Source organism: Pipra filicauda, unplaced genomic scaffold (assembly GCF_003945595.2).
Source record: "Pipra filicauda isolate LSUMZ 115617 unplaced genomic scaffold, ASM394559v2 scaffold231_size1239837_pilon, whole genome shotgun sequence".
Taxonomy (NCBI): Eukaryota; Metazoa; Chordata; class Aves; order Passeriformes; family Pipridae; genus Pipra; species Pipra filicauda.
The window spans coordinates 394,354-404,354 of NW_024104345.1; the positions used below are offsets into that span (position 1 = coordinate 394,354).

General features: G+C 37.7%; 1 long non-coding RNA gene across 1 annotated transcript in view; it reads right to left on the reverse strand.

Moving 5' to 3' along the window:
* The window catches only part of LOC114002567, a 23,472-nt gene extending 13,471 nt beyond the window's left edge, over nucleotides 1-10,001 (reverse strand). The window contains exons 1-2 of the long non-coding RNA XR_003545909.2: nucleotides 9,865-10,001; nucleotides 6,728-6,881 (exon numbers count right to left, since the gene is read on the reverse strand). This is a non-coding gene — a long non-coding RNA (uncharacterized LOC114002567). The remainder of the gene's footprint in view (nucleotides 1-6,727; nucleotides 6,882-9,864) is intronic.

Sequence of the window (10,001 nt, forward strand, 5' to 3'; positions counted from 1 at the left end):
TATTTGCTCTCACCTCTAAAGTACTGGTAGGATGGAGGTGAAGGACAACAAAGATACTAAACTACAGTGAGTGGTATAAGCTTACTTTTACATATTTTAACCACCGAAGATATTTGGCTGTAGATGTGAACAAAATGAGTCTTTAATCCCCTCAACTCTTCATTTTAATCACCATACTCAACTTCAGTGTTCAAAGTAAATTCTAAGAAAACCGGAAATGCTATAGGAATGGTCATAGAATAGTATGGTTTGGGGAGGTTTCTAATAATAAAATCTAACAATTTTGAAAATGAGCTCTTCTGTCAAGAAATGGTTGAGATGGTCCTAAAGCTGTTCTTTCTCTTCTTCTTGGAGATGCTTTTGTCTCCCACCATGTGCTTACATGTTCATTGAGCCCTAGTAAATGTTACTGTGACAGGACCGCTCATGATTTTCCCTAAGTCTGAATGAGTGTATATGAGGGAGGAAGGAGGGGAACTGTGCATAGCTGGGCAATATCCCATTCTCAAAGCAATTCTCAAAGCAGTCTTTCATTTATATGCTAAGCAGTTGATGTAAAACTGACAGCAAGTTAACACGGCAAACGGAAAAGACACTCTGAGATCCAGTCTTTTGACAAAGCCTTTATTTTTCTTTTTTTTTCTTGAGAAAGGACAATCTATATGTTTCATCGTGTGTAATTTGTAAAGTAATTCCATCACATTTTAAGGAAGATAGAAGCAAGAGAAAGCATCTTGAAGACTGATGGCATAATGTTAGTCTAACCAAAGCATGCAGTAGAAATGTTAAATAGCCTGAGTAGGAAAGAAAAACCAAAAGAACTATGCTTCTGCATACTCATGTGATGTCCCACTAACCACTAGCAGAGCCTAAAGGATCAGTCTCAAAAGTTATCTTAAATACAGAAGCAGTTAAAATAAGCATAATCTTAATAAAAATGTAAATTCCATAATATTTGGTTATTTGGTACTTTTATGACACTTTTCCTATCATGAAAATCTATGTTTATAGATTCTTTTGCTTTTAAATCTTCTCTGGTGACAAAACCAGGTTTAGATAATCTGGTGAATGCTAAGCATATCATTCCATAAATCAAATCCAATATTTTTGCATAGTGGATGGGCAGCTCCACCAAGTGTTTACAAACCATTGTGTTGTGTGTTTTTTTGATACAAGAACCTAGTCCTAGGCGAGAAGGAAATGTCTTGGCACACACTAGATAGAGTATTTGGCAGCAAAATAGTGGCATGAGAAACAAGCACGATGCGAAAAACAGTTTATGTAAGCACCACAAGCTTCTCTTGCAATGAAACATAAGAGACAAAAGCTAAGGGACAAAGTATTTCCTTACGTGCATTAATTATTAGTAGCAGGGCATTGGGGAAACTCCTCAAGATGAATTTAAATTTGAAATACAATCTGCTATAAAGACAGAAGTAGATTTCTTCCAAGTTAGCATCATCTAGGGAAAGCAAGCACCAAAACAAAAAAAGAAAAAAGAAAAGAAAAAAAAACCAAAAAGGCTTTTTCAAAAGACTGGACAGCTTTTTGGGTACTGTAGAGAAGCTATTTTGTGTATGCAAAGATCATTGGAGGCCTTGGTGTATCTATAGACATCCTCAGACATATAATTCCACGTGCTAAACTCTATTTTGGTTAAAAAATGTCTTGAGGTATCTGGAGTTAAGAGGGATTTCTGAGTAGCGACAAACCTACAAGCATAATGATTTGTGGAGATGCCAAAGCCATAAGAGTGCTAACTCAGTATCAACAGTGGCAAATCTTTCAAAACAAGACCAAGGTCACCCAGCTGCTGCAGGGCAGGGTAAACTGCCACAGTTATTTTAGGAACTGATAATACAGGGCGTGTAGAAGCAACATCCCCTCTCCTGGCAACTGCTGACCAGAGAATCCCCGGTATGTTCTATGAAAGCAGGTAGACTTCTTGAACCCTAGGAATCTCTCCATCTTTACATCTCTCTCTTCACATCACCTTAAGCTACAGCCCGGTCGGCACTAAGAAAGGCTGAGTCACAACCTCCTGCAGATTACTGGGAGCAGTCTGCCACCTACTGCCTAGACAAGCTCTCCGTGTTTGCAGCTTCCCACCTAAATCACAAGAAAACTTGTTTTAAATGAGATCCACCCCGCTTTGATGCTTCCGAATCTGGAGCCAAATTCATCTTGGATGTTAAGAGGCCAGTTCTGCCCTTCCAGAACTAACTTCTTTTTTAAAGGAGTAGAAAAGATATTATTAACAATTTTCTTCTAGATAACGTGCAGGAAGTTGATAGGTAAGTTAGTGTCAAAAGAAGAGATCTTGCTGCCTCAGAAAATAGCAGACTTCACTACACTTGGCTCAGGGATTAATCAGTGATTTTTTTTCACAGACAAGAACCTCAGTCATGTTCAATGGCAAAACTTCAGAGGATGATTATGTTTTTCTGACCTCCTCTTAACCTGTGTTCATTTTAATCTGTGCTTAACTCCTGTAGTCAGCTAGTACAACAGAACCCACAAATGGAAAAACAGAGAAAAACATCTTTGATCAGTGTAGCTGTTGATTCCAAGCTTATCTGTGCTATATTAAATTTCCATGCTGACTAGACTTTCCACCAGCATTTTCTCACTTCTTGGTGATTACAATGACTGATCTAACCCATCATATCTGACCACTCAGTCTGGCTGCACGAATTTCAGCTGGGGATTTTTCAACGTTTTGTCATCCGAAGTCAGATGCTGTTGCCACACACAGATACAAGCTTTCCATCAGAAATCAATGAAGAACATACTTATTCTAGAAACAGCTGTTTCAGGCCCAGCAAGCTTGAAACTTTGTAGTTTTCTAATTTTGGGAAAATCTAGAACATAAAAATTCTAAACCCTCAAGCTGTTAATGGATATGACTGTAGTAACTTGAGAAATGACTCATGGCAAGGAAATTCCCACCTCCAAATTCTCCTTCGAGATCTTGTACTAGTGTAACTGCTGAAAATTATGATACAATAAAAGCCAGTTTATTATTGCAATAAATTTATACTGCTTTTAATAGTAGTAATCACACTAAAAAAAGGCACTTCTTGAGGTAGCTGAAGTTAATGATCAGAAACTGGTTACTGACTTTGTGTTGCCTTCTGTAGTACAGAGCAATGCTGCTTGAAGTACACTCAACACATGAAGAACAGACAAAAAAAGTACATACAAGATCAAAAATAGTGAAGAGAATGTGAAGATATGCAATATACTTGCAGCCACCTCCTGGAAATCCTCACCTGTGTGCTTACTCATCACACATGCAGAGTTCCACTGACTGATCACTCACACCAAGAGCACTTGAATAAGCAAAGGCTTGCAGAGGTAGGTCTGCCTGGATAGTAAGGACATGAGCAGTGAAACAAGGAACAACATAGTAAGCTGCAAATATCTCAAATTTTGGGCAGGGCTATTAAGTCTCTCTAGGACCTCGAGAGGAAGAAATAAATCCTCCTGGAGGAAAAAAAACTAAAACCAAACCACAATGAAACAGTAATATATATTTTTATATATATATATATATATGCATAAGGATGCCTGAAGCCAGTAGCTATCTCAGGACCTGAAAATAAAAGGAAACAGAATCCTATGTGATAAGCTTGTTACAATTTGCAACAGTGTCAAACACAGTTTTAGGGTTTTTTTAGTTTTTCTTTTAATCAGCAAAGTCCATGCTGTGCCTTTGTTTACTGGTTGAACTAAAATAAATTTAGGGCCAAACTGAACAGTTTGTCTTTTATCTGCCATGTGCTGAGTCATCACTTTGTGCTTCTGTCAAAAGCTATATTAGTGTTCTTAAAAAACTGAGTGCACCAGATCTCTAAGCACTGGTCACAGAGAAAAATGAGTTTTATTCAAAGACATTATTGCTAGCCACTTTTACATAAGAAAAGAACAGAAGATAAATAAATAAAATACTACATTTTCTCTCAAGGACTACCAAAATCCTTAGTTTATTCAAATAAAATGAACTAACAATTCAGTTTTAGGCTATTTCTATATAAAATATGCTGTATACCTTATTGACTTCAATCTTATTTCTGCATAGAAACATTTTCTTCTAAGGGTCAGGTCACTTCAGATCATAAGATGCACATTGAAGTAATTAATCAGCATATCTGGTGTTATGCAAATAATTACCTCTTCATAAAAGATTCAGTTTGAACATGTTCAGTTCAAAAAAGGCTTAGTGCCTTTTTTGCTAACAAATCACTTGTTTTTTCAGATTGTGAGGGGAAAGTATTGGTGAAAAGCTTGAACAATTACGAAATTGATTTATATATGCATGAATTCTATTCTTGACACTCTAATGGTGGGAGATATTCCTCTTTTCAAAATGGAATTTGGACTAAAAGCAGAAACAAAAGAATTCTGAGCTTGTAGGATAGAGAATATAGTCCTTTTCATTGCCGCTATAACATCACCTCAATTGAGGGACACTTCAAGCATTTTTAAACTTAGTATACCCTCCTCTCAAGAGGATAGCACTTACTTGCTAACCCACTAATTAAATAAGCACACTAGCTAATTTCAGTTCATTCACTGTTAAGTAATTTCTCAAACAACTGATTAATTCATATAATCCAAAATGTTTTATTAGTATAATACAATAATAATTTCTTATTTTCCATAAATTAAGAGGTGTAAATAAGGATATATTCAAGTTTCTTTTCTTACATGCCTCTCTGCCATACACTAAAAATGGGACAGCAGAGGTTCAGGGAAATTTGGCCAAAAAACAAACTAGCACTAAATATGGTTACATAAGTATCCATATGCTTATGCTTAAAAACTACAGCATATGCCTCATATACCATTTGATGGTCACGATCTATGTCAAAGCAAAGCAAAAAGTGTGGGAAGATAATATGGATAATATACTGCCTGAAATGGATGTTAGAAGGAGTGTTAACTTGCTGCATGTATTTTTGCCTTGCTTCTTGTGCTTGCTCAGATTCATCTACTTCTGTTTTCCATTAATTCAGCCAAATGACCCAGTGATCTGGATATTAAAGACGAAATACTCTTTCATCACTGGAAGCTGAAATACCAGTATCTCTGCAATACTGAGAAATAGGTAAGGGAATCCTTGATTCCGTCATATTGAGAAAAACGAAACCAGTAACAGCACGAGAAAAATGAAGGTGAAACTGTAAAGACCTAAGAAAAAATATCTACCAGCTCAAAAGAAAACAGAAATTTCCAAATCACTGCTTCTGCTTATTACAGGAAACAGGAAAGAGCCTGAAAATCATGCTGACCGATGCTCTTTTTATGACTCACTATGTCCAGAATTCTTACTCTGTAGATGTCATTCAATAACAAGGGAAAGCAAACTATTAGCTTCTCTATGTCCCATGTTTGCAATGCTGTTCAGCATTATTGCAGTATAATGCTACATTCTCCTTCTGTTGTTAACATGGATGTAATCTGATTACCACTGTAAATAACTCATCACCCCAGCTTCATAAGCATCTGTGCCCATCTCTTCAAAGCCTTCTTCCAAAGAGAGGGTGTGTTGCCTAGTAATATGCCCCACCCTCATTCAGACCAGCACTAGTGATCACTAGTATTGCACAGAGAATTTAATACATTTCTCACATAAATGACCAAACTTCTTGCCTGTGAACAATGAGGGTGAGAATATGCCTATAGGGAATACCAGTGAGCCCACTTACATGGGTTCAATCATTTTATTTTTCTCCATGGGCTTTGCCATGTCATTATTTGCAGGTGCACCAACAATGATTCACGTGCCAAAGACAGTGTCTTAATCTGCTGCCTTTTCCTGCCAAGATGAATGATCAGGTCCAAGGTTCAGCAAAAAGCCTCCTCAGTGCACTCCCCAAATGTCAGCAGCCACTCACCTCTGTTTGTCTGGATCCTGCTTGCTCCGGGTCTCCTTGGTGCCACAGGGACAAGGAGGTCAGTGACTTGTGTGCCAGCTGGAGCTTGTTGGCCCTGAAGTACCAAGGAGACTTGGTGGCTGCCTGCCCTGACCTACAGGTTCTGATCCGTCCAACAGTCTGAGATGGCAGGAGGCTTTAATGTTTTAATACCAGAATTACTTATTTGTAGATATTTGACATTACACTGGAAACTTATTTAGAAGAGTGATGCAGCATTATGCTGAAATCAGAACACAAACAAGACACAATGATTGTCAAGGACTCTAGTATTTCACTGAAATCAAGTCCTGAAAGTTGTCAGAGGGAAAAGGAGAGCCTGAATTATGTTGGTTGCTATTTGGAGATTCAGAGTCAAGGACTGGGTAGGGTAATTGTCCATGACCTTTCAGATCTGAGATCTGTCTGCATCGAGGGGAGGCACAGCTCCCAGGATCAAGGCTTTTTCTGTCTCTATCAGGAGTTTCAGGTTTAAATACCAATTAAATCAGATGCACCTTCTGCCATCAGTGTGTGACATGCCAGCTCTGCCATGCAGGGACAACCAGAGCTTTGTGTGCCACTCTTTGCAGTAGGAAGTTACACCAAGATGTAAAGCTACGCATAGGAATATAGTCTAAAATACCATTGCTGATGATTTTTAGGCATTCTGACTGAAGTGAGGTGAAAGCAAAATCACTACAGTTAATTTTCAGTTTTCCATGGCAAAAAGGGACAGGGGTAGGGAGAGAGCAGCTTAAGTTAAGCTGTGTATACTACAAACCACATACACACAAGGCTATACTAACCTTTGAAATAGTTGTAAACAGTTTCTGCGAAGAGCAGGGGTAGATATTAAGCAGCAGCATCCAAAATGTGCAAAGCAGCAGGTGTTGGGCAGCCCATTTTCTGTGCCATGGTGCTGGAGCCAGGGGTGTCTGGTGAAATCTCATAACGAAACAACTGAAAGTTTTGAGAAGTTGAACACAGTTCAGCAAAATAGCTCTTGAACTGATGTGGACTTCCTGACTGCCAGTAAATAGATAATTACATTCTTTGTTTTATTATTAAATTATGTTGTTTAATTGAACTTTTATAAAACCAAAATACATTTTTTTAAAATCCATCATGAAAATGTGTTCTGCTTGTGGATCCTGCATATAGGGAATTAAGCTGTTGTTGGTAGTGAGGGTCTCTCACCAGTACACAGATAATGCTTGAGATTAAATTGTTATAAAAACAATACAACTTCCACATATTACAAAAATTTGATCTTTCAGCCAGAAGCCTTTTCATTGCTGCTGCTGTTATTAGTAGTGATCTATTCACAGAAGAATTAGAGTTGGGGAATATTATTAGGCCACAAAATGTTCTTTTTGCTTTTGCAAAACCACCTTGCAGATGTATCATTCATAAATGGTTAGTCTGCATTTCTCAGCTACCAGAGTCATTCTAAATGGTAAAAAGCATACCACTGGACTATGGGAAGGTTTTTAAAATAAAAAAAAAAGAAAAATGAAAGAAAGAATCCTTCTGATTCACATTCTTTCTCACATGGCTATGATTTCAAAGGCTTGGCCTTCAAGTTATGTCATTATAATCTCCTCTGTTCTTCTCTGTGTTTCATGGACAATTTTTGATGGTAGAAAGACCGGATATTCTCAAGAACATTCTTACTCTCTGAAAATAGTAAGACTTTTCTGACTCTCTGAGGCACTGTGGGCAAGATAAAGAATTCCTTTGTTGCTTTGTCCACAATTATTTCTGTTGGGCATTGCAATCTCACTCATTTCTAATTCTGGGATTTGTCCCCAGGCTAGGGAATCAGAGAATTTATACTTACTTTTCCTCTACATGCTGTACAGGTTGCAATGGGGAGTCAAGAATATATAAGTGACTTCATAACTCTTGCTGATGAAAACTGTATTGCATAAGGAGAGAACCTGTTGTTTGGTTTTCAGAGGTCCTTTTGATTTAGATGACCAAACTTAAATACCTGGAAGGCACTGCAGCTATAGATACATTCAAGGAATAACACTGTGATTCTGAGTAGTTCTACCAAAACACTCCTATGACTGAATTTTCCTACTGTCCCACTAATTCACTCTGCTCCTGAAATATTTCAGTGTTCAGAATTACTTTTTTTGGATTTTTTTTTTCTTTTTTGTTACACTGATTGCTGAACATAAATCTTGGCCACTCTGTCAATGTCCAGTTTCTCAAATTAGTAGCATTCCTAGTCCTGAGCTAGCATTTGAATATAACTTAGCCCTTTCAATAAGCATCAAACTGCAACAAATAAATTGACAAAGAAGTTGACAATTCCACGTCTTAAGTATGGGAATTTCATAAGATTGGAGCAGTTCTTAAATATGTAAGACATGTAAAGGATGGCATGACACACTGTCACATAGATCAAGAAGTTGAAGAAGCCTGCAAGGTACCCTGTCTTCTGTTTTGGTTCTGTCCATAAAAAGAGACAGGGAGAGATCAATTTTGCTGCCTTTTTTTTTAGAGGAGAAGTGTGTTTTTGTTAAAAAAATGCATATTTTTAAAGGTTGTGCTGGGATATTTGGACATTATACACAAGACTATACAGAAAAAGAAACATTAAGGTACTTTCAACTAGTCAAATATTAGAAGCAGAAGGATGTTGTGAAAATAAATTAATTCATGCTCCTAGAGCACTCAGTGTACTGAAGAATGCCACAGAAATGTCAATATGGAAATGAGTAAATCTGAGGCCTGAATAATAGAGTTGGTATAGTATACACTAAATAAATCTTGGGCCAGCAAAATGAACAATGTGAATAGAAGACAGTATAGCATGCATGTGTATTCAATGAGTCCTTTCATATTCTGGAGAAGATAAGGCAAAGTTCCCATGGAAAAATATAGTACATAAGCAAGCAACTGTTTGCAAAGGTAATCCTAATCTTCTGGAATTTTTTAACTCTTAAATACTTTTGGTTTTACAATGACAATATTGCATAGTTGTATAATTCTCTGGGTTTATTTTAAGACTCTACATAATTATGATGTGGGATTATATCATATATCATATCTAGATCTGCAACACAGATCTCTGACAAGAATATTAACAGTAACTAAAACCAGAATTAAGTTGGCATCCACTAAAGGGATATTAAATACCTATGAGCAATAGTTTTCTCAGCCTGAGTTATCCTGCAGAAATTGTGGGTCCTAGTTTAGCTGACTATTGTGTGCTGCCTCTTTTGTCCCGTCTTTTTCAGCCTGCTGCTCTGTTAAACCCTTTCTCCTGCCCCTTTCTTCTACATTTGATTCTTCCTAGCACCCTATGTTGATTCAGCTTCTATTCCTCAGTTCAGTCCCTGTTTCCTTCTCTAGACATTCCCAGTCCTTCTTCTCAGTTACTTGTATCATTAACAGTGTTTCCCTATGCCAGGTATTTCAAGGTATTTCCTTACTCTTCTCCTTTTGCTTTCCCTCTTCTGTCAGTTGTCTGTATCAGTCTTCTGGAGAAGAAGTCCTCTTCTCCCTACAAAGGCACTTGTTCTGTTAATAGTAAAATTTTCCAAAATCATAGCCTCACAGTGCTTCCTATTGTCCCAGTTCTCAGGTCTAACCTGTCAAAGCTGACTGATCACCACTTTTCTCTCTCAGCTGTTCAAGATCTTTGTCCATCCCATGATTCCCAAATGCAAAACCCACTCCTACCACATCAGCCTCAGCTAGCACCTGCTCTCCAGTTCTGGCCCTCTTTTCCTACGTTCCAACTTTTATTTTGCCTTGGTCCCTTGTCTTTCTCACAGTCTACTCCTTCTTGAATGCCTCTGTGTGTTTCAGACCATGCCACTGCATGGGCTATGGGTCAACAGTGGAAAGAAATATTGACTGGGACATCTGCAGTACCTTCTGTCACAAAACAGTCCCCAAGAGCCAGATATTTCAAAGAGCAGTTTACCTTAAGCAGGCTTAGGTAAGTTTACCTAAGCTGAAGCGTCCCCATGATGAACCAAGTATATGGAAATTTTCACTGTCGTATTTTATCAAGGTTTCCACTGAAAATATGTGTACAGAGTTTTTTCAGATGCATACAAC